Source organism: Capra hircus, chromosome 13 (assembly GCF_001704415.2).
Source record: "Capra hircus breed San Clemente chromosome 13, ASM170441v1, whole genome shotgun sequence".
Classification (NCBI taxonomy): Eukaryota; Metazoa; Chordata; class Mammalia; order Artiodactyla; family Bovidae; genus Capra; species Capra hircus.
Window position 1 is genome coordinate 33,685,009 of NC_030820.1, and position 25,061 is coordinate 33,710,069.

Sequence of the window (25,061 nt, forward strand, 5' to 3'; positions counted from 1 at the left end):
GCAAAAGAAACAGGTACATCTGATAAGCCAACAGGGAAGATAAAGTGAAATACTAAAAAATATTCAGTCACAGATAAGGCAAGAAAAAATACGAAAAGGAAACAAAGAATAGATTAGAAAATAACAAGGTGATTATTTCAGATTAAGCCATATAAATAGTTACGTTACGTATAAATGATTTAAATGCTCTGAAGACAGATCATCAGGCTAGATAAAAAAGCAAGACCCACTAACTACATATTGTTCACAAGAAATCCTATTCAAATATGAACACAAATTATAAGTAAAAGAATTGAAGAAGATATACCATGCAAACACTAATCACTAAGAAAACTGGATTGGCTATATTAATTACAACAACATAGGCTTCAGAACAGAGACTATTACTAGTAATATTGAGAGATATTTCATAATGATAAATCAATCTATCAGAAACACATAACAATCCTAAATATCTATGAGTCCATTAACAGAGCTTCAAAATACTTAAAGTAAAAATTGACAGAACGTAAAGGATGTTGTTCAGTCGCTCAGTCATGTCTGACTCTTTGTAACCCCATGGACTGCAGCACACCAGGCTTCCCTGTCCTACACCATCTCCCGGAGTTTGCTCAAACTCGTGTCCATTGAGTTAGTGATACCATCCAACCATCTCATCCTCTGTCATCCCCTTCTCCTGCTGCCTTCAGTCTTTCCCAGCATCAGGATATTTTCTGATGAGTTGGCTCTTTGCATCAGGTGGCCAAAGTGTTGGAACTTCAGCTTCAGCATCAGTCCTTTCAATGAATATTCAGGTTGATTTCCTTTAGGATTGACTGGTTTGATCTCCTTGCTCTCCAAGGGACTCTCAAAAGTCTTCTGCTGTGCCACTATTCAAAGGCATCTTTTTTTAAGTGCTTAGCCGTCTCTATGGTCCAACTCTCACATCCATACGTGACTACTGGAAAAACCATAGCTTTGACTCTACGGATCTTTGTCAGCAAAGAAATGTCTCTGCTTTTGAATACACTGCCTAGATTTGTCATAGCTTTTCTTCCAAGAAGCAAGCATCTTTTAATTTCATGGCTGCAGTCACTGTCCAAAGTGACTTTGGAGCCCAAGAAAATAAAATCTGCCAATTTTTCTCCATCTGTTTACCACGAAGTGATGGGACCGGATGCCCATGATCTTCGTTTTTTTTTTTTTTTTTTTTTCCAATTTTTAAAAATGTATTTATTTTTTATTAAAGGATAATTGCTTTATAGAATTTTGTTGTTTTCTGTCAAACTGCAACATGAATCCTAGGTGTACATATATCCCCTCCCTTTTGAACCTCCCTCCTATCTCCCTCCCATCCCACCTCTCTAGACTGGTACAGAGCCATTTTTTGAGTTGACTTTTTAGCCAGCTTTTTTCGCTCTCCTCTTTCACCTTCATCAAGAGTCTCTTTAATTCCTTTTCACTTTCTGCCATAAGGATGGTGTCATCTGCGTATCTGAGGTTATTAATATTTCTCCTCGCAATCCTAATTCCAGCTTGTGCTTCAACCAGCTTGGTGTTTTGCATGATGTACTCTGCATATATGTTAAGTAAGCACGGTGACATATTCTGCCTTGTTATCCTTGAACATAAAGGATAAATAGGCAAAACTATAGTTATAGTTAGTCTCAAACACTTCTCTCTCAGCATTTGATTTATAAGTAGGTGGAATATTAATAAAAAAGAAATCTGGAACAACACTGTTAACCAGTTGGAGTTAATTGACATTTATAGAATGTTGCACTCAACAATAGAAGATATACATTCTTTTCAAGTACACATGAAATTTTCATCAAGGTAGGTCATATGTTAGATCATAAAACAAGTCTCAATATATTTTAAAAGATTAAAAGTATGCAGGACATGTTCTTTCACTATTTCTAAAGTGTATTAGAAATGAATAGCAATAGAATATCTAGAATTCCTTCCCCAAATATTTAGAAATTAAATAGTACACTTTTAAATAAAGCATGATTCCATGAAATCACAAGAAAAAGTAGAAAATATTTTAAACTCAATGAAAAATGAAAATACATGGGAATAATATTTATGCAGCAAAAGCTATGATTAGAAGAAAATGTATAGCTTTAAGATACAGATAGTAAAAAAGAAGAAAGGTCTAAAACCAGTTATCTAAGCTTTCACTTTTAGAAGCTGGAAAATTGAAATGAACCCAAAGTAAGTTGAAGGTAGAAAACAAGAAATAGAAATCAATAAAATAGAATATTATAAAACAGACAAATAATGAAGAAAAATTGGTGAATACAAAAGCTGTTTTTTTGTTTTTTAATCAATCAGATTAGTTGGCTCTCTTTAGTGGCAGTTCAGTGCCTTCCATATATTCCTAGATATAAGAGGTTAAAATTGTCCATGTCTCTTAAGTTCTAGACCCAAAAACTGGTGTCTTGTCATAGCTACCATATTTTATTGGTCAAAGAGGCCATTCAGATTCAAAGCTTGGGAAGTACATTTATACCCACTTCTCAATGGGAGGAGTTTCAAAATATTTGTGTCACTCAAGCACAGTCGTATTTTTGAAGACCTTAGAGCTTATGAATGGAAAGAATACTGAATGAACTGAAGTAATAAAAATGGAAGAGCACCTATGAGATGAAACTGCTAAAAGTCCTCTTTCCTGAGTGTGTTTGCTCAAAATGAACACTGGCTAAGGATCAAGCTTGCTGTATAAGTGAGACTCTATGAGGGAAAAGAGAAACCATGGAAGTTTTGGTGATCACATAGTCTGGCATATTGAACTGGAACCTAGGGAGGCTTCAGACACACAGCTGGTTTTCCCCTATAGGTTGTTTACTGAGCCTTGAGAAAGGATGGGAGGTTGGGAAGATGAACTGGAAATATGCAGTGATGTCTTCTGCAGTCTTACAGTGCTTAGGAGACAGTCTCTTTGTGGTTGGGTTAGGGTGCAGCTGCAATAAACACAATTAATTTCACCTTTGAGATGTTTTACACCAGAAGTAAAATAATTAGATTGAAGTGAACAGCTCCTTACCCTACCAGTCTAATAGAGGGAAGGATGAACCCTCACTGGGAGAAAATAACGTCAGCCACAGTTTTATGGCTACTACATTCAAAATATTGAGAACACAGTAAAATGTTATATGACATGTGAAAAGTAAAAATATATATATATGTTCAAAGAAGATAAATAGAAGCAGATCTGCCAGTGATACAGACCTAGAAGTTACCAAAGATTTTATAGTTGTTGTAAATGTGCTAAAGGAAATGAAGCAGTTAGAAAAATGGATGAAAAGGTGAACAATATTAACAGAAAGGTGGAAATATTAAAAAAAATATTCAAATGGATATCCTAGGGCTGAAAAATATGACATCTGAAATTAAGATTTGCATTTAAGAGCAAAGTAGGCGCAATAGAAAATAAATAACTAGAACTAGTGAACTAAAGGACAGTTCAGTGGGAAAATGTACAATCTCAGAAAGGAAAAAGAATGGAAAGAGCAAAACAGCTTAGGAGACATAGGATCAAGTCACTTCATCTAACATACATGTGGTTGGAGTCCCCGGAGGAGAGAATGAGGAAAGCAGTATTTGAGAAAATAATGACCAGAGGTTTTCCAAACTGATTAACGATAGCAATCCACAAATTCAAGGAGCACAGGAAACTTAGTGAACCCCAAGCAAGATTAATATGAAGAAAATCACACGTAGATACAACTTGGTGAGACTTGTAAAAACCAGGTATAAAGAAAAAATCTTGAAACAATCAAAAAAAATAAGCCCCACTACCTTCAAAGGAACAGCAGTAAGGTGGCTGACTGTCCTACAGACATTATTAAAATCAGAACATTAAGGAATGACATCCGTAAATACATGCAGAAAGGAAAAATACTGCCAACCTGCAGCTCTGTACCCAGCAAAAATATTTTTTAATGAAGGCAGATAAAAATGTTTTTAGACAAAAGATGGGAGATTTTATCACAAGTAGACCGATAGTGCAATAATGCTAAAGGAAGTTATTCAGTCTGAAGAAAGGTGATCCCAGATGAGCCATAGGACCTCAGGAAAAATGAGGCACCTAGGAAAGCCTATGAATAAATATAAAAGATTTCAGACCATTGAAAGCAATAATATTAATGTTTTGTGGGGCTTTAAACATAAGTAGAAATAAAATATTTAAAATCAGTGGAACAAAGGGCCAGTAGGTGTAAATGAAGTTAAACTAACATTTTTTTGTCTCACCCAGGAAGTGGTAAAAGTCATCTGAAATCAAGGAAGTACTTTTAATCTCTAAGCTAATTGCTAGAAATATTACAAAGATGTTTAAACAAAAAGTTTACCAAAGGTAAAATAATTTTAAAAATCGAGTATCAAAAAAAGAAGAATAAATAAAGGAAAAAGAACAGAAGGAATGAATAGAAAATTAATAACATGAAAGTATCTTTAAGTATAATTAAATTACATGTAAATAGGCTGCTGCTTCCAATTAAAACCAGAAATTTTTGGACTAGATTTTTAAAAAAAGACAACAATGTATAGTTAAGACATAAGACATATTTCACATAAAAGAATATGGGAAAAAATAAAAAGTACACTGTAACAAATACTGATTAAAGGAAATCTTATATGTTAATATCAGACAGAGTAGTCCTTACAGAAGAATGAATTATGGAATGCTCTATAATGATAAATGATCAATTCAGTAGGAAGACAGAACAGTGCTAAATTTATATGTTCCTAACAGCATAACTTGAAAATACATAAAGCTAAAATTGACAGGACAAAAAGGAGAACAGACGAATCATAGTTGGAGAATTTTGCAACCTTCTTTCAACCACTAGTGTAACAAGCAGATTTTTAACATGAGTGTTAAAAGTGTAAGGTGATAGAATATTTAAACAAGGTTATTAACTTGACCTATTGCTATTTATAGAATATTACTCTCAACAACTGCAGAATACACATTCTTTTCAAGCATGCAAGGAATTTTTACCAAAATAGAACATGTACTAAGCCAAAAAGCAAATCTCAACAGATTTCAAAGGATAACATATAGTATATATTCCTAGAATTAAATTAGAAATATATAGCTGAAACATAAAAAAGCCTATATTTGCATGGAAAATAAGTAGTATGCTTTTAAGTAATCCATGGGTCAAAGAAATACAACCATGATCAAAATATGTTGAACAGTATTAAAACTTGTGAGACACAAAGTTGGGAGTAAACACTCCCAACACTAGGGAGTATTGGATAACTTTAAATGCATATGTTTTCAACATAAGGTAATTTTCCATCTCAAAAACCTACAAAAAGAAGTGCAAACTAAATTCAAATAAACTAGAGAAAGCTCAGATTAACAATTTTTTTTTTAAATACCATACTGTTAATTTGAGCTTTCTCTTTCTTTCTTTCTTAGTAAGTATTTGTCAGTTTCATTAACATTTTCAAAGAAACACAGCATGTGGGATCTTAGTTCCCTGACCAGGGATTGAACTCAGCCCCCACATTGGAAGCATGGAATCTTAACCATTGGACCACCAGGGAAGTCCCTATAACTTTGATCTTACCCCCAGATTTCTTCCCTTTCCTCCCCAGAAATTTAAACCTGGCTTTTGTAGGTAGTGCCAGTTTTTTTTTTCCCCACAACCATCTTAAGAAAATTTTTTTTAATTTTTCTAAGTCTATAGATTTTAAAGGGAGGGTGATGTGTTCCTTTGCTCTCCACTGCCAATTCAGGATCAAGGTGCCACCTTTGTGCATCAGTTCCTTTTCTTCTAAGTCTTAGGCTGCCATCTCCCCTTTCTAAGGCTTGTTATTGGTTGATTTGCAAGAGGGCCATCACTCTAACTTCCTCAATCATGTCAACATCATACTTGAAACTGTTCTTTGCACACCGCACCGTGTGGTTATATCTGTTTCTTCTAATTCATGTTTTGGGATTTCTGATACTCAGAACTTATTCTTTAAGTTGCTCAGTTCTGTCAGTCAGAATCATTTCAAGATCTCAGATGCTGAAAGCCCCTTTCTCTTCTCTAACTTTTTTCTTTTAAGCCCTTAAATTCAGATATGTCTTCATTTATGTACTGTTTCTCCACCTCTCCTCCCCTCCCTACTTCCTTCCTCTCTCTCTCACAGTAAATGGCCTTGCTATTGACCTTAACTCCCTCAATTTTATACCCTTACATATAATAATTTTTATCTATAGCCATCACCCATCCTTTCTTCCATTTCTAACCATGAAGAAAGAACAATTTCTCCTCTTAACATGGCTGACTCTACCTTCTCTTGACTTTGCTTCATTATTAATCCCTTTTCCTTCCTTTTACTCTCATTAAAAAGAAAATAGTAACTCTTATTGAAGATTCAGGTTTACTTTCAAACTATGCAAGGCCTCTTAAAAGAATAATATTTGGTAGTTAATTCCATTTCTCCTTTTTCTTTAATTCTTCCATTTTTTTGTTTTCTTTTATTGCCCTCCTGAAATTTCTTTCTAAGATCATGAGTAACTGTTAAGTTATTCTTAGTCCTCCTTCTGCTCTGAAAACACAAGACATGGTGCTTCGTTCTTTGGCTGTTCTTGCTTGACTTCATTGATAGACATCAGTTTTTTGTGGAAAGCCCGCTTATCAAATAAATAAACCTTTTTGGAGGTAAGCAGACTTCCCTGTTGACTTGCTGTAGCAAGAGTGACCACACAGATATGGGGGTGGGTGGGGGGCTGCTTTAGGAAATGAGTGTAGGGTTTTTATTGATTATGTTTCGGCTTTCAAGTTCTAAGGGGAGATGCCAGAAGTCAGGTGAGTCTTTGGAGTGGTCAGTTTCTTAAAGGGATGCACACAACGCATGGTTGTGATTGAAAGGCAAAGTCCGTGGAGGCCGAGGATGCTGCGCTTGTGACTGTCTGACTGGATGGTGGTAACTGGTCCAGCCCTCAGTCCTGCCTACCTTAAGGGGTGGTTATTCTGGTTCTCATTTTCAAGCACACTTTCATTGTATCTTTGGTTTTCTAATTCCATTGCCATTGCCCTGGTTTCTTCTTATCCTGACTGTTGTAGGTCTCACTGCCTTTTCAGTCTTCTTGTAGTAACTCTAAAAGCAGAACCATCTTTCTAGAATATAAATTTGAATGAGTTTTCTACTGAAAACCCTTGATGGCTCTTTTTATGTACACGATAAAACCACATATACTGAAGGTAGTGCTCGGCCCTTTCACAGCAGGACCTGGAGCCCACAGTGCAGTCCTTGCCTGTCTGCTGCTCTGGGGGTCTCCTGTCCCTCTCTCCCTCCTGCCCCCCCCCCGCCCCCACTTCCTCCCCCACCTACTTTTCTCATCCTCTCCGACACTTGTTACAGAAGCATATTGACTTTCCCGAGGTCATACACTGTATTGTGGCCTCTGTGCCTAAAATAAAGTAGTTTTTGTTTCTTGGAATATTGTTTCCAAACCTTACCTTTATCTGATTACTAAAAGTCCTATCTCTTTGAATTTAAGTGTCACCATTACAGACTGTGTTGCTTTGCCAGGACTATATAACAAAATATTACAGACCAGTGACTTCAACAACAGAAATTTGTCTGCTCAGTCTTGGAAACCAGGCCTCTGAGATCTCGGTGTCTGCAGGCTTGATTTCCCTGGGGCTCCTCTCCTTATCCTCCAGGTGTCCGTCATTTTGCCGTGTCCACTGTGGTCTTTCTCCTGGTGTGTCTCTGTGTTTCCTAACTTCCTTCTATAGGACACCAGTCACATTGGATTAGGGCCCACCCCAAAGGCCTCACCTTAGTCACCTTTTAAAGGGCATTATCTCCAATACAATCACATCCTGATGTTCTAGGGGATTGGGGCTTCAACACATTAATTGGAGGGAGGAAGGGGTTGGAAGACACAGTTCAGGCCATAATACAAAGCCGTCACATATTTTCCCTGTAGTAACACCCCCTGCCCCCCCAAATCCAGTAGCACTTTGTACCATTTTTAGCGTTTACCATGTCTGCCTTGATGTGGAGTTATTCATGTTCATCTGTTTCTGGTGGTTTGTGGGTTTCCTGAGGACGGGAGCTATATCTTAGTCAACTTCACCTCTCCCTGCTCTCCATGATATAGTACTGAGTAGGCTGATTGGTGGCTAGATTTTAAATGATCCAGTGTAAATCAGGCTTAAATATATTATTTTCCAGAACTTTTAGGAGATTGACATAAAAACATAGGAAGGAAATGTGTTATACCTCCTATTTTAGAAGTCTTTGAGCATAGCTAGAAATTTTTATTTTAGATTCTTAAATTATACCTAAGTATCAGTTTTATAGAACTAAATATAACTCTTTTGACCTTTAGGTGGAGTCATCTAATTAGCTTCTGTAAGCTACCTATCAATTCTCTCATACTTCCATTACATTTGTTTTCAGATAAAGATGAATGCCATGTCTCATCCAGCACTGAAAATGTAAAGTTTAGAAGACATTTGCTAAGTCGAGTCAACTCACGTAAGTCCACTCACATCACTCAGCACCAGCTTAAGACTGATTTAAAATGTGAGGAATTAAGTTCACCACCTTTGATGATTTCTCAAGGCTCAATTGTTCAGAATATCTTATAGTTCCCTTGTATATTGAATCACTGGTCTTGGAAGATATTGGAGAGATGATTACTCACTAAATCTCATGTGCTTGTTGAAAATATAATGTTTAAACTAAAGGTATTGCTTTAAAAATGAGAGTAGCACCTCACGACCAACCTTTATTTTGTATCAAGTCTAGGTATCAATTCCCAAGATGGGCCAAACTTAATGTTTGTAAAATGGTTTTCCATTGTAGCAAATATATTTTCAGTTTCTAAGTCTGGCTTTTCTGAATATGTTCTTGATCATTAAAGGGAGATATTTAGTAATTACCACTGGAACCTTAAATACATAGCTATTTATCCAAAAACCTAGCTTTGAGGTCTCATCTTAACCAATCCCAACTATTGTAAGTGTCTCCTCATGGTCTTTGTCTTCATTCTGTCGTCTGTCCTATTTTCACTGCCCTATAGATCTGCATGTAGAGCCACTCCAATAATTTTAAAACCCTTCAGTGGCTCCTCACTCACTGCTGATAGAATCCATGCCTTTGCCTGCATTCAGAGCCCTCAATCAAGCTCCTAAAATATCCCCATCTTTAGCCAGCTGAGCTTTCTTCCTGTTCTCTGAAATCTCCTTGTTGTTCTTGCCTCTACATCTCGACTTGGACTGTTTTGTTAGTGTTTCTCTGTAATGTCCCCTGCTCCTCCCTTTCTGGTTTCTCTACGTGAAGTCTTGTGCAAACCCTCAAGGCTGAGCTCAAGTGTGGACTCCTCCACGAAGCTTCCCCTGATCACTCTAGCTAGAAGCACGAGCTTTCCCTCTCTCTGCTGACTTCACCCAGGATTGTTTTTATCACTGTTTCAGCATATTTTACCCTGCCACTTCAGTGTGTGTGTGTTGGTGTCTGTCTTATCTCCCAGGGAGGTTATGAGGACCAGAAAATCAAACATCTTGTCTAATGTAGTTTTGTCTTGCACAGCGTTCAGCATAGCCTTTAATGATGCTCTTTATTTGTTTAACAAGTTAAGAATGTGCCTGGGCTTTTCTCCCATCCTCCCCTCTATCTTACATCCTTATAGACACACATAGTCCATATTCATGGCAACCGTTCATTCTTGTCCTGTCCCCCTGGCAGACCACCACGCTGCCATCTTGTCCTGGGAAAACTGGCCGTGGTGTAATTAACAAGACACAGTCGGTTCCCTGCCTCAGAAATAAACTGTGGTCCTGAAGTTCATGCCCAATAATGTTGTTTGGAATGCAGAAAACATTTTTCCACAAAAAGTTATAAATATTCATTAAGTTTCTCAGTCCGCCCTCCCAAGATTGTTTAACTCATAAGTACTGATGCAGCCACCATGTATCACACTGTTTATAGAGCAGGGATCCCCAACACATGGGTCACTGGTACCAGTCCACAGCCTGTTAGGAACCTGGCCAGACAGCTGAAGGTGAGCCATGGGCAAGCGAGTGAAGCTTCATCTGTGTTTATAGCTTCTTCGCATCGCTCCCATTATTGCCTGAGCTCAGGAAGGCAAGCTCAGGGCTCCCACTGATTCTGCATTTTGGTGAGCTATATAATTATTTCATTACATATCACAATGTAATGATAATAGAAATAAATGTAATGTGTTTAATCACCCCAAAACCATCCGCCTGCCTCATTCTGTGGAAAAATTGTCTTCCCCCAAACCTGTCCCTGATGCTGTAAAGGTTGGGGACTGCCATTGTAGAGAACCTCTGACTCTAAATATGGAAGCATATCTCTCATGTCCTGGAAGCAAAATAGGGACTTCTTGGGCAGCCTGAACAGTAGGAAGTCTGAGCGGGGGCTCTGGCAAGGGCCCCCCATATTAAACACCCTCATGACAGGAGCTTTTGGGTTTCTAATATTTGCATAAGAGACGTTTAGCTCTAGGTCACTGGTACTCTCATGAGCTCTGAATTGAGGGCAAGGAGGCTCTTGTTCTCCTGACCCTCCCCACAGTAGATGAGGATGGTAAACAGTGCTTCAGTTGTCCTGTCACATGGGGGGTCATTTTTAATTTGGGTGTGTAGGAGTTGACGATATCTTTCTTGAGCTTGGCATGATTTGTTCTATGAACCTATTACACCACTTCACCCTCATTAGTGTGATCTCTTTTCTCTCACAGCCTGGCAACTTATACAGTAATTTCCCCCAGTTTGCATTTAATGGAAGGAGACCATTGTCTGCTCATGGACCAAGTCTAACTCATAATCGTAACTGAAGTTATGTGCAGGAGGAATACGACCTTTAGCTTAAGCATAAAGCGTTTAATAACCACCCACACATACAATAACATAACCCCAGTTCTGTGGGATTGTGCCAGCAGCCAGAGTCACATATACCATACTTACTGGCGCATAATTCTCCAGCATCTCACTGAAATTTGAAGCAGTAGTCTAAATTATGCTATGCACTTTAATAGTTTTAGCATTGAATTTGATAGTTGCTTCATTTTTCTGGTAGTGGACCCATGCCTGCTTCCTGACAGGAGCAGCTATCCTTGCTCTGAGTTCATGCTCGTCTCCTGCCCATTTCTGCAGCCCCCAGCCTCCTCTCTGGGCCCATCCCCTGCTGGTGTCAGTCCATGAGCACCCCCACCCTACCCTCACCCAGAGGAGCCAGCAGATAGGAGATGAAAGGAATTAGAATCTTAGTTCTCCTGTGACACTGACACACCAGGTAATCCTGGGGGCTGATGTGGGACGAGAAGGCTGCCAGGGTATCCACACTTAGAAGTCTCAGACTTTGCGTCAGTCGAACACATTTCTCATCTCTTTGGTGTGTTTTAAATAATTTATGTTTGGCAGCAATGGGCCCTGTTTATTAGATGGCAGAGAATAAATTCAAGATGAGATGTTTTGATGTGACCTGTCCCCTTTAAAAAAAGGATTCAACATCGTGGATTAAAAAAAAAAAAAGAACCACTCTCTTGGCTGTTTTGTAATAGTACTTATGTGACAGCACTTTCTGCTGTGGCCTTTTTTCCTGTGACAATTTATTGTTGTGTTATCAATATCTCCACTTTTTTATATATATAAAGCTTAGGTTTTTCACTAATCATCCAAATGTTTAACCAGGTGATGAATGGTCTGCTTAGACTTGAGGGAGCCTGTAAGAGAAAGGGAAGAGAGGGGAAATTAAATCTGTTGAGTACTGCTCTGCACCATGTCCCTTATGTGTCTTTTAGGATCTTAACTCCATTTTACAATGGAGGAACTTGGGCTTGAGAAATGTTTAAGAAATGAATCTGAGGTCAGAAGTCTAGTCAGTGATAGATCTGGGTTTCAATCCCAAATCTGATCATCTCACTATTTGAACAGCCTGATCCTACAAGCCCATGTGCCCTTTATTTGTTAGGAAAGATCAGTGACTTGAAATTGGAGGTCGGAGGCAGATTTGGGTGTAATAAGGTTCTCCTTCTCCACTGACAACCAAAGCTGCTCTCAGGTTCAGTTCCCTTAGCTGTCCTATGGGACTAAAACCCGTTTTACTGACCATTTGAGATTGTTGTGAGAATAATAAGCTAGTGAATTTCAGTATGATTTTATAGGTATAAAACCCCATGGAAGAATGAGAGATTTTTAATTCAAGAGAAAAACTAATAAAAACCTTAAAACATTAAATGAGATGACTTGGACGGATTTTGTGTATTTCACATCTTAACATTGCTCTACTAAGCTTCCAAAACGACATTTGTCAGTTTTATAATCCCTACCACCATGATGTGCCAAGCTGCATCCCTGAATTAGGTATCTCATCCCTGATTTAGGTATCTCAGTTGCAGCGGAGAGAGTCCTGGCAGCATCCCAAGTACCCCCTCTCATTCACCAGAAGAAATGATTCATTTCTGCACCATATCAAACAGGTTTGGACTCTAGCAGATACTGAAGAAATGTTTATAGCCAGTGAGGACCTGGAAAATTCTAAGGCTGTTGAATAGTCATAGATGTATCAGACTAACAGTAATGTTAATGTTCTCAGAACAGTTTATATTTTTGAAGTTTTTAATAAGCCCAAGTATGAAAGTCACATTTTGTAAATGTGCTTTCACAAAATTGCTGTTCAAAAGTGGTTCCAGGTTTCTGGGCACCTTTCATAGATTACAGGATGGTGAATACTGAAAGACAGCTCTCAGCTCTGAGTTGTCATCCAGTTACACTTCTTTCAAGTATACAGAGAAAAGATAAGAAATGAGTAGGGAACTCATTAAGTTATAAGGACAAGACTATGAATGAAGTGTCTATGAGCCTAGGAAGTACCAAAGTCATGTCCTAGGCTTACCCCAAACTTTTATCCCATTAAAGCCCTAAGTCTAAAGATAAATGCTTTCAGAAGACCAGCTGAGACCATTGGAAGGATGGTATTAGAACAGTGCTCAGATATGGATCCAGAAGTCTGCACTCAGTCAGTGTTGGAGCATATGTGTGTAGGACTCTTCCCCATCTGCCACACATCCCAAGAAGGGTCCCTGGTCCTGAGGTGCTGCCTCCCACCTCACTTCTAGGGCCAAACCTGAACCTGCTTCCTAGGTGTGGTGGATGGAGGCCTGCAGAATGGGAAAGGAGACATAGGAAGCAAAGAGTGCACACACACAGCAGACACTGTGGCCCAATTTGGTCCATCGCTATGAATAACGTTATTAACTGGTATTATTCTAACTAGTTCCTAATTGGATTTTCTGTTAACCCCGTTAATGTGCACATCCAAATTTCTGGGTTTTCTGGAAAACTGTAAGATGTGACAGCTTTAGGCCTGCCATTCGAAGTGAGTGTCATCCATTAGAGCTAGTGAGGAGCTGCCTCTATGAGATGAGTGAGAACTTTCCAGTTCTCACAACCTACCCCTCTGCAACCCCTGCCCTTCACTGTTGGTTTTCTTTAAATAGAATTAAGAGGAAAGTTAAATGATACCCACTTTGTCATTTGTGTTAAAATTGAAAATAACAGGTTGAGAGGATAGCATGTTTCAGTATACATGAGAGACAGTTATTCTCCTAGAACTATTATGTGTAACAATGTACCGTAAACTGTGTGGCTTTAAACAACAGAAATTTTTACTTTCACTGTTTTGGAGGCAAGAAACCTGAAATCAAGGTGCTGGCAGAGCCCTGCTCCTGCAAAGGCCTCTCAGGGGATCCATCTTGCTTCTTCTAGCTTCAGGTGGCACCATGCATTCCTTGCTTTGTGGCTGTATCACTCCACCCTCTACCCCCGTCTTCTCATTACTGTCTTCCCTGTGTCCGGACTTTCTTCCTGTAAGGACGGCCATCATATTGTAATAGGACCTACCCTATTCCAAGACAGGGCTTCCCTGTTGGCTCAGTGGTAAAGAATCTGCCTGCCAATGCAGGAGACATGGGTTCGATCCCAGGGTCAGAAAGATCCCTTGGAGAAGGAAATGGCAACTCACTCCGGTATCCTTGCCTGGAAAAATTCCATGGACAGAGGAGCCTGGCGGGCTACAGTCCATGGGGTCACGGGCTTACGACCTCAGCATAACATTTTGAGGAACACAGTTCAGCCCATTCAGTTCAGTTCAGTTCAGTCACTCAGTTGTGTCCGACTCTGCGACCCCATGAATTGCAGCACGCCAGGCCTCCCTGTCCATCACCAACTCACGGAATTCACTCAGACTCAGGTCCATCAAGTCAGTGATGCCATCCAGCCATCTCATCCTCTGTCGTCGCCTTCTCCTCCTGCCCCCAATCCCTCCCAGCATCAGAGTCTTTTCCAATGAGTCAGCTCTTTGCATGAGGTGGCCGCAGTACTGGAGTTTCAGCTTTAGCATCATTCCTTCCAATAACTGATGGCATATTTCTTGGTGGAGCACAGAATAATTGTTAAAGGGCAGAGATCCTTGGAACAAAGTACTGGAGTCATACTTATACCTTGTTTGCTCTCTCATCTGGGCAATTGCTCACCCCTCTCAGTGCCTCCTCCCCCTCATCTGCAAAATGAGGATGAGGGTACCTACCTTCCCCTACCCACCTCGTAGGGTTGAAGTGAAGACAAAACCTATAAAGCACTTGGAACAGTGCATGGCACATACTCACTTTCAATGAACTGAACTATTAATTATCTTCATTGTTGTTTGTGTTTACTCAGACATGACTTCTATGCATACAAGGAGTTTCTGTGCCAAAAAGCTATTATTTAAGATAGCATTATGAAGCAAATCATGGAGAAAGTAGAAATAAGAGATAGAAATGCTTCATGAAAAAAAGTAAGTCAATAAAAGAGAATGCGAGAGACTGGAATTTTAGTAAGATTTATTTTTTGTACAAATAAAATAATTATAATACATTAATAATGTTTAGCCTCCTCATGCTATTGGATTACCTGCACAGCCTCTAGATGCACTTGAAACTGATAAAAAGACCCAGATTGGAACTTTAGACTCAGAGGGTTAAACGTTGACTGTCGGCTGGTGAGCACAGTGCCCCGGAGGTGATATTGGAGAGGTTAGTCCAGGAGGAGCATCCAGAGACACAGGACTTCTAAGCATCCCACCTACTTCCTTAGAAGCATTTTATTACTCTCTCCCTCTTTCCCATAAACCCTTGCATTGAAATTATCCTGGTATCCAGGCTCTAGATCAGAGATTGAGGCTTTTCCTTCAAAGGGAACAAATATTTTGAGGTACATTATTTTGTTTTTCCACATAGCTTTTATGCAAGACAGCCATAAAACTTGAAGTTTATTAAAAACTAAGAGCCCTGATAGAGAAGGTTTAAAGAGATGACAAGACTTTTTGAAGTCCCTGCATGAGATTTGTTCTGCAGGTTAGGGGCTATTGGGTTTGTAAAACTATAGAACATATATATATTTTTCTCCAAGGTACACTGCCCTGAAAAATGAGAATATTCAGATAAAATCAAAGTATCTTACCTAAATGGCAAAAGGGACATACGGATATATGATTTGTGATTTTATTTTAGTAAGAGAGGTTAGGCTGTTTAACTTTTGGCAAAGAAGTGGTGGTGTATCATTCAACTGTTAGTAATTTGGAACACTTCAATTAAATGATGAATTCATCAGAACTCCTTCGGTTGCAAATGCACGAAGGCCAGCTCAAGCCAGCATATGAAAATCAAAGGAACTTAATTGTTTATATAACTATGGTTTCCAGAGGTGCATCTGGCGTCAGGCATGGCTGCAGCCAGGAACTCAGATGATCTCAGCTGGACTCTTTCGGCTCTGCCGGTTTCTTTGTTTGTCATTCTGCAGACAGCATGTGATCAGTAAGATGACTGGCCGGCAGCAACTTGGGACTGTCATCTTCCCAGTTTAGCAGACCCAACAGAAAGAGAATTCACTGGGCCAAATGCCTCACTACCTGCCTTAAAGAAGATGCGAATCGACTCTCCTTAACCCCATGTGATGAATGATCACTGAGTCCTAGCCAAGGACTTGTATTCCCGGTTCTGCAGTAGAGGGGTGTGTGTGTGCCCAGGGACTGAAGGTCCCCCTTGGGTCTCCTGGAGTGAGAGAGGCTTTCTCCAAAGGGGTTCAAAGAAGGGCAATGGAAGCGAGTGCTCAGCAGACCAAAACTATAGTGGCCTCAGACTGTGACACACAATGTGTGAAGTCATGCTTTTGAACTGTGGTTTTGGAGAAGACTCTTGAAAGTCCCTTGGACTGCAAGGAGATCCAATCATTCAATCCTAATGGAAATCAGTCCTAAATATTCATTGGAAGGACGATGCTAAAGCTGAAACTCCAATACTTTGGCCACCTGATGCAAAGAGCTAACTCATTTGAAAAGACCCTGATGCTAGGAAAGATAGAAGGTGGGAGGAGAAGGGGACAACAGAGAATGAGATGGTTGGATGGCATCACTGAATCAATGGACATGAGTTTGAGCAAGCGCCGGGAGATAGTGAAGGACAGGGAGGCCCGGAGTGCTGCAGTCCATTGGGTTGCAAAGAGTCAGATATGACTGAGTGACTGAACTGACTGACTGACAGGGATTGAAAGATAAATCTGAGGAAGAAATCATTAGACATGATCCAGAAAGTTCAGTCACTCACTTAATCCAAGAGAAAATGGGAGAAAGTTATCAGAGAAATAATACAAGACACTCTCCCAGAATCCAGGGAAGAAAAATTGTCGTATACAAAGTATTCTGAATAAGAACAAACGAGACTTCTCAACATCAGTACTTATACGTAAACAAGAATTTTTGAAACAGTTTCTTAAGGGATAATTTTTTTAAAAAGTTGTGATACTGTGACTTAGCAGAAGGTGAAAATCTTCTTTTACCTGAGAGTTACTGTCAAGTATCTCTAAATAATTTCCTTAGCACATTTACAGTATTCCACTTACAAATTTTCCATTACTTAAACTTATTTATATCTTTTATATAATCTAAAGTACGCCTTCAAATTTGTGCTTTAGAGATTCAGAGTATTTTATGGTGCTTATTCTAGTTCCTTATTGTTTTATTCACTCAACAGATAATCGAATGATCTTTTCTCAAAGCACTGTAGAGTTTATATTCCTTGTTTTATATGGTAGTGCAACATCTGGTTCATAGCTTTGTAGTCAGTGACAATAAATAAAACTGATTTAGAAACTCACTGGTATTAAGGTATGTGATAGCGTGATCTGCAAAATGTTGGCTGTTTTTTCTTTATCCAGCATATAGTGATTTGAAGTGACAAATATTTGGCTCTTATTTTTATACGTGTATGTTGTTGTCTAGTCGCTAAATTATGTCCAACTCTTTTGCAACCCCATGGACTGTAACCTGCCAGGCTCCTCTGTCCATGGGATTTCCTAGGCAATAATACTAGAGTGGGTTGCCACTTCTTTCTCCTGGGGATCTTCCTGACCCAGAGATTGAACCTAGGTCTCCTGCTTGGCAGGCAGATTCTTTACCACTGAACCATCAGGTTATCCTTATACATGTATAAAACTGTATTAATTATGAGTAACAAAATATGTAGGATATTGGTTTTTTTTTTTAATTAAATAAATTGGAGTATAATTGCTTCACAGTGTAGTATTTGTTTCTGCTGTACAGCAGTGTGAATCAGCCATATGTATACATACATCCCCTCCCTCTTGAGCTTCTCTCCCCACCCACCCCTCAGGTCATCACAGAGCACCGAGCTGAGCTCCCTGTGCTATACAGCAGCTTCCCACTAGCTATCTGTTTTATACATGGTAGTGTATGTATGTCATTGCTACACTATTTACAATAGCCAGGACATGAAAGCAGCCTAAATGTCTGTAGACAGATGAATGGATAAATAAAATGTGGTACATATATACAATGGAATGCTACTCAGCCATAAAAATGAATGAAATTGGGTCACCTAGAGTCTGTAATGCAGAGTAAAGTAAGTCAGAAAGAGAAAAACAAATATTGAATATTAATGAGTTGAAAATGTAGCATGGAATATTACTTTTTGTCTTTTATCAAGACAGTCTCGAGTATGTTTTATCAAGACAATGAAGAAGACAGTCTCAAGTATTATTTTCTTCCAGAAATTAGAAGCATCAAAAGTTGAAATTTAGCAGACACATTTTCCACATTTTAATTAGTGTGAATTAATTAAAATTAATTAATTGTTAAAATTAACATTTGAAAAAATATTTTAAATTAATTTTTGATCAATATTTTTAATCAATCATTTAGTCAACGAATATTGACTGTATAATAAAATATAGTTTTATGGTAATTTTTAGATGGAAAGTTTTCTCCAAATTGCATTTTGGTTTTTAAAACATTCTGAATTTTAGTTTGTAAATATTACAAAGAATTGAAATTTCTTAAAAAAAATTTTTTTCTTTGTGTTCCTTTTTTAAAAAATTTATATATTTTAATTGGAGGCTAATTACTTTATAATATTGTAGTGCTTTTTGCCATACATTGACATGAATCAGCCATGGGTGTACATGTGTTCCCCATCCTGAACCCCCTTCCCTCTTCCCTCCCCATCCCATCCCTCTGGCAGCCCTGAGTACCCTGTCTCATGCATCGAACCTGGACTGACGATCGACAGTGTAGGTCCCCTCTCTTTTTGAATTAGTTTTGAACGCCTATTGAAATGGAAGGCAAGTTTCTTTTCCCCTTAAAAAGAGCTATATTTTATTCCTTAATGTACTATAATGAGAGCAAAATAATATAGTAAAATCAAGAAATGAAAAAGTGCCAAGATCCTTCTTGCCAATATAACTTTTTAGAATTGTGCTGAGTTGCTTCTGCTGTAAAAACCAGATTCACTAGTCTATTATGGATTCTCCAGGTAATGACATTTTGTAGAGGATTTTTGTAGTTCTTTTGGCTCAGCAAGGTCAAGAATTTTAAATTAGAATTATAGAACTGGAAGGCATCCTCGTCTTCATTTTGCAAATGAAGGAACTGAAGTCCAGAGGAATCATGATTTATCCAGGGCCACACACTTAATAGTGAAGGTTGGATGAGAATCATGGCCTCCTGGCAGGCAGCTCAGTGATCTTTGTAAAAGACTCTTTGGGTTTATTCTCACCACCATCACATTACGTGCAGTGTTCATAATTTATTGCATTAGGCCCAAGTAGCAAGTTATGAGTTTGTGTTTAATTTTCTGAAGCTAAGTGAGCATTTAGAATTAGGAATATGGACAGTGACCAAAAAAAAAAAAAAGGCAAGAGGTGTTTGGAAGATCTCTCATCTGGGGTAGAAGTCCCTTGATTAGACTCTGGCCCTGCTCTCCAGATAGAAATCCTTTGTACATTATTCTCTAGGACCTGAATCTGTCTACTGGAGGGTTCTCTGCTCCTCTTCTTCCAAGCCCACAGTTAGGTTGTCATTGGGAAATATACCCTCTTTGGGGGGTATTTGGGCATTTCTGGTAGCTCAGTTGGTAAAGAATCCTGCAATGCAGGAGACCTGATTGGGAAGATTCCCTGGAGGAGGGCATGGCAACCCACTCCAGTATTCTTGCCTGGAGAATCCCCATGGACAGAGGAGCCTGGTGGGCCGCAGTCCACGGAGTTGAAATGAGTTGGACGTGACTGAGTGACTCAGCATGCAGCACATACCGGGGGCTCTGTAACCTTTTTCCCTACTCTCTGACCTTGCAATTTGGCAGCTTGCACATTGTTTTCAGAGTCAGCCAGCGGCGTAGAGGCAGGCTTGTGAAGTTTTGGGCCTTGTTGTGCCCTCAGAAACTTAGTTGGCTTCTGATCTGCCTTCTTATAGTTGACTCCATTTGCCAGTAAGAGAGGGACTGGGTGTCCCAGTCTGGCAGGGACAGTCTCAGTTTATATTAATAGCACTCATGCATATTAAGTAATAATGCCCTCTTTCACTCTCAAAACTATCCCGAGTTGGACAATAAATTCTGTACTGTCACTCTAGCCAAAAGAGCACACCAGAGAGTCCCACACCTAATTTATTCCTTTGCTTCCTCTCTGCAATTCCGCTGTCTCTCAGCTTACAGGGGTCCTTGGTTGGCCAATTGAAATAGGTTTCATGGGAAGTTCGTGTGCTCATCCTGATTGACAGCAAGGCTGACTTCCCTCCATTCACAGTAGAAAATGTAAAAGGCCATTTTTGCTCAAAGCAATTTTCAGTCTCCTCTTACTGTGTATAGTCCAGAAGCAGTCAAATTTTCTAACTCTGGGAGCCTCCAGATTTCTGGATTCTCTGCTCCCTTTCAGTTTTGCCTTCAAACCTCTTATCTCTTGCCCATGCAGATTTCTTTCTTGTAAATTCTCAATAAATACAGCAAGTAATAATGTTATTCTAATGTTCTGTTTTCTGTCTCTTTTCCCTTACAGCTGTAGGCTTAGTTGGGCTTCCCAGGTGGTGCTAGTGGTAAAGAACCTGCTGCAGTGCAGGAGACCTAAGGGACACTGGTTCAATCCCTGTGTTGGAAAGATCCCCTTGAGGAGGGCATGGCGACCCACTCCAGTATTCTTGCCTGGAGAATCTCATGGACAGAGGAGCCTGGTGGACTATAGTCCACGGGGTCCCAAAGAGTCAGCCATGGCTGAAGCAACTGAACACACATGCATAGGCTTAGTTAGACACTTGCACTGCCTTTGAAGCTATCTGATGCATTTTCAGAAATTGAGGTATAATTTACATACAGTAAACACACAGACTGGTTCCAGATAGGAAAAGGAGTACGTCAAGGGTGTATATTGTCACCCTGCTTATTTAACTTATATGCAGAGTACATCATGAGAAACGCTGGGCTGGATGAAGATTCAAGATTGGAATCAAGATTGCCGGGAGAAATATCAATCACCTCAGATATGCAGATGATACCGCCTTTATGGCAGAAAGTGAAGAAGAACTAAAGAGCCTCTTGATGAAAGTGAAAGAGGAGAGTGAAAAAGTTGGCCTAAAGCTCAACATTCAGAAAACGAAGATCATGGCATCCGGTCCCGTCACTTCATGGGAAATAGATGGGGAAACAGTGGAAACAGTGTCAGACTTTATTTTGGGGGGCTCCAAAATCACTTCAGATGGTGATTGCAGCCATGAAATTAAAAGATGCTTACTCCTTGGAAGAAAAGTTATGACCAACCTAGATAGCATATTAAAAAACAGAGACATTACCTTGCCCACAAAGGTCCATCTAGTCAAGGCTATGGTTTTTCCAGTGGTTGTGTATGGATGTGAGAGTTGGACTGTGAAGAAAGCTGAGTGCTGAAGAATTGATGCTTTTGAACTGTGGTGTTGGAGAAGACTCTTGAGAGTCCCTTGGACTGCAAGGAGATCCAACCAGTCCATTCTAAAGGAGATCAGCCCTGGGTGTTCTTTGGAAGGAATGATGCTAAAGTGAAACTCCAATACTTTGGCCACCTCATGCGAAGAGCTGACTCATTGGAAAAGACTCTGATGCTGGGAGGGATTGGGGGCAGGAGGAAAAGGGGACGACAGAGGATGAGATGGCTGGATGGCATCACCGACTCAATGGACGTGAGTTTGCGTGAACTCCGGGAGATGGTGATGGACAGGGAGGCCTGGTGTGCTGCAATTCATGGGGTTGCAAAGAGTCGGACATGACTAAGCAACTGAACTGAACTGAACTGAAACACACAGCTCTCAGTTCAATGAGTTTTGACAGTTGTATACACCTATGTAAACCACCTCCAAGAATAAGATGGAGAACATTTCCATTATCCCTAATGCAAGCCACTTTCTAGCTATTTCGCTTTGATTTGCTCCCTCTGAGGCAAAACCACTTTTATGACTTCTGTCACCACAGATTCCTTTCCACAACCCAGTACTTGTATTAATATTAAAAGTTTTGTGACTGGGACTTTCCTGGTTATCCAGTGGTTAGGACTTTGCCTTTCAATGCAGGGGTTGCAAGTTTGATCCCTAGTTAGAGAGCTAAGATCCCACATGCCTCACAGCCGAAAAACCTAAATGTAAAAGAGAACAATATTGTAACAAATTCAATCAAGACTTTAAAAATGGTCCACATCAAAAAAAAATTTTTTTTTAACGATTATTAAAAAAAATTTTTTTTGACTGTGTGACATGACTGTTTCTATCTTTTCCTTGGTTTCTCTCTTTCCTGCTGCTGGGCCTCTAAGCAGTTCTCATCTATTTTAGATTTTTTTGTTTGGCTTGCACTTCACTTAAAGGTAGCATTTTTTATGTTACTTGGGAAAAGCTAAGTGCTATATAGTAAATGGACTACAAAAAAACATAATAGCTTCAACCTAATTAAAGTATATTTATTGCTATTGAGCAGTACACTGAACACGTTCTTGATCAATAGGTGATGGTCTATATCCTGGACCTTTGAATCCTCCAGCAGCTGAGAAAGGAGCAGGAACCCATCTTACCTGCTTCTGAAAAGCCTCAACCTGAGGTCTGACATTCAGTCCCCTTCCACTGACATTCTTTTAGGGGAAAACTATACACAAGACCACTTCTGGTACAAGGGAGAAAGGTTTGGAACTGGGGACTCTGGCTTGGCATCTACTTGGCAGTGACAGCTCCATACCATGAACTGAAAGAAAAGTTTGTTAATTGTCTACAGGTAACAAAGGTCAGCGTCAGAACTTTTTATTTTCTTTTAGTGACATAATACTGTATTGCTCTTCTTTTTTTGTCATGTTAGTTTGTGTAGTATATCTTTTTATGCTTTTCAAATAAACATTTTAGTATTAGAAAATTTTTAAAAATCATATTGCAACCTCTATGATATAAATGTTCAAAGCAAAAGCAATTTATTTTCCTTACATTATTCTGGTGAAATTAAAATGATCACTGGCCATCAGCAGATATAATGTAACTCTTAAAAGATAAAGATCCAAAAAAAAAGATAAAGATCCATATCACCATGTCTATTCAGCATTGTACCAGAGATCCTAGCCAGCAGAGTGAAATGTTGCAAGTGGGTGAACTAAAAAAAAAAAAAGATGTAGGAATGGAAAGGAAGAAAAAAATTGTCACTGTTGGTAAATAATATAATTGTCTATGTAGAAAATTTACAGAACTCTGCAGCTAAATTCGTAGCATTAACTAGAGAGTTTAGCCAGGTTTTTGGATGCAAAATGAGTATAGAAAAGCCAGTTGCATTTCTGAAGACTGCCAACAAAGGCAAAACAGAAGAGGTAATTTTTAAGAACATTTTATTTTGAAATAATTAACATCCTATATAGCTATGGTTCAGCTTCTCAAGCTAAGAAATTAACATTGATATAATAATGTTAACTGAACTATGCCTTTATTCACATTTTCCTCAGTTTTTCTACCCGTGCCCTTTTTTCTCTTTCATGGTCAGACTCCATGTAACTGTTAACTCTAGTCTATTTCAGTTTACATCAGTTGTTTGCTCTTTTCTTTCTAAGACCTGGCACTTGGAAGGGCAGTGGTCTGATCTTTTGTAGAATGGACCTCAGTTGGGGTTTATGTGTGTGTAAGTCACTCAGTCATGTCTGACTCTTTGTGACCCCATGGACTGTAGCTTGCCAGGCTCCTATGTTCACGGAATTCTCCAGGCAGGAATACTGGAGTGGGTAGCCATTCCCTTCCCTAGGGGATCTTCCCAACGCAGAGATCGAACCCAGGTGTCCTGCATTGCAGGCATATTCTTTACTGCCTGAGCCACCAGGGAAGGGGTTTGTCTGATGTTTTCTCATGATTGTATCACATCCCATCCACATGACATCACTAGTGATGTTCATCCTCATCATTGGTGTTGCCAGGTTTCTCCACAGCAGAGTTACTACAGAAAGGGCAATTTTAAAAATATACAGTTTTACAATAGAGGCACAATATAAACAGCATTTGAATAAATGTAGTGTCAACAACCTTTATTGACAAAGTTATAAACTTTTATCAAGATATTAACTACAAACCAGTTTAATGGAGAGAAACACTGTATTAATGGACTCTAAAACTCAGTGTTGCAAAGATGCTAATTCTCTCAACCAAATCAAATCAATCAAATTCCTAACAGACTTTGGGATTTTATTGTTACTACTACTAACAAAGGTTCATATAGACAAAGCTGTGGTTTTTCCAGTAATTATGTATGGATGTGAGAGTTGGACCATAAAGAAGGCTGAGTGCCGAAGAATTGATGCTTTTGAACTGTAATGTTGGAGAAGACTCTTGAGAGTCCCTTAGACTGCAAGGAGATCAAATCAGTCAGTCCTAAAGGAAATCAGTCCTGAATATTCATTGGAAGGGCTGATGCTGAAGCTAAAACTCCAATACTTTGGATACTTGATATGAAGAGACGACTCATTGAAAAACCCTGATTCTGGGAAAGATTGAGGGTAGGAGGATAAGGGGACAGTGGGGGACAAGATGATTGGATAACATCACTGACTCAGTGGACATGAGTTTGAGTAAGCTCCAGGAGTTGGTAATGAACAGGGAAGCCTGGCATGCTGCAGTCAGTGGGGTCACAAAGAGTCGGACATGACTGAGCAACTTAACAACAACAATTACTGTTCATCTTTGTTGTTGTCATTTTGGTGATACTTAACATTGTAATTCTGAACTATATGGTAAAAGAGTGGTCCAAAAATTGTGAAGACAAAGTGTCTTTCTTGCCTTTTATTGTGACTTAATATGAAATTATAATAATTAAGCCAGTGTATGGTACAAAGATACACAAATTGGCCAATAGAAAGAATTGAGAATTCAGAAACAGATCTATGTATGGGGCCTAGATTTATACCAAAACTGGTATTATAGACCAGTGGGGGAAAGGATGGACAGATTTTTCAATGTATCAAGTTGGGGTAAGAGATGCTCATGTGAAAGAGTATGTTATTTAATTCCTATGTCATATCACATACAAAATGGGAAATGGTTCAATTATAAGTTACAAATGAATAGTTATAGTTAAGTTTAATTACAAAATTACAGGGCTTCTCTGGTGGCTCAGACAGTAAAGAATCTGCCCGCAATGCGGGAGACTTAGGTTCAATCCCTGGGTTAGGAAGATCCCTTGGAGGAGGGCATGGCAACCCACTCCAGTATTCTTGCCTGAAGAACCCGCATGG

The 25,061-nt window shown here is 39.2% G+C and overlaps 1 protein-coding gene across 9 annotated transcripts in view; it reads left to right on the top strand.

The window, feature by feature from the left end:
- The window catches only part of ZNF438 (zinc finger protein 438), a 194,028-nt gene that overhangs the window by 89,435 nt on the left and 79,532 nt on the right, over window positions 1-25,061 (top strand). For all 9 annotated transcript variants that reach the window (XM_005688005.3, XM_013968540.2, XM_013968542.2 and 6 more), the window contains one exon: window positions 8,401-8,478. The gene's annotated coding sequence lies outside the window, so the exon portion shown is untranslated. The remainder of the gene's footprint in view (window positions 1-8,400; window positions 8,479-25,061) is intronic.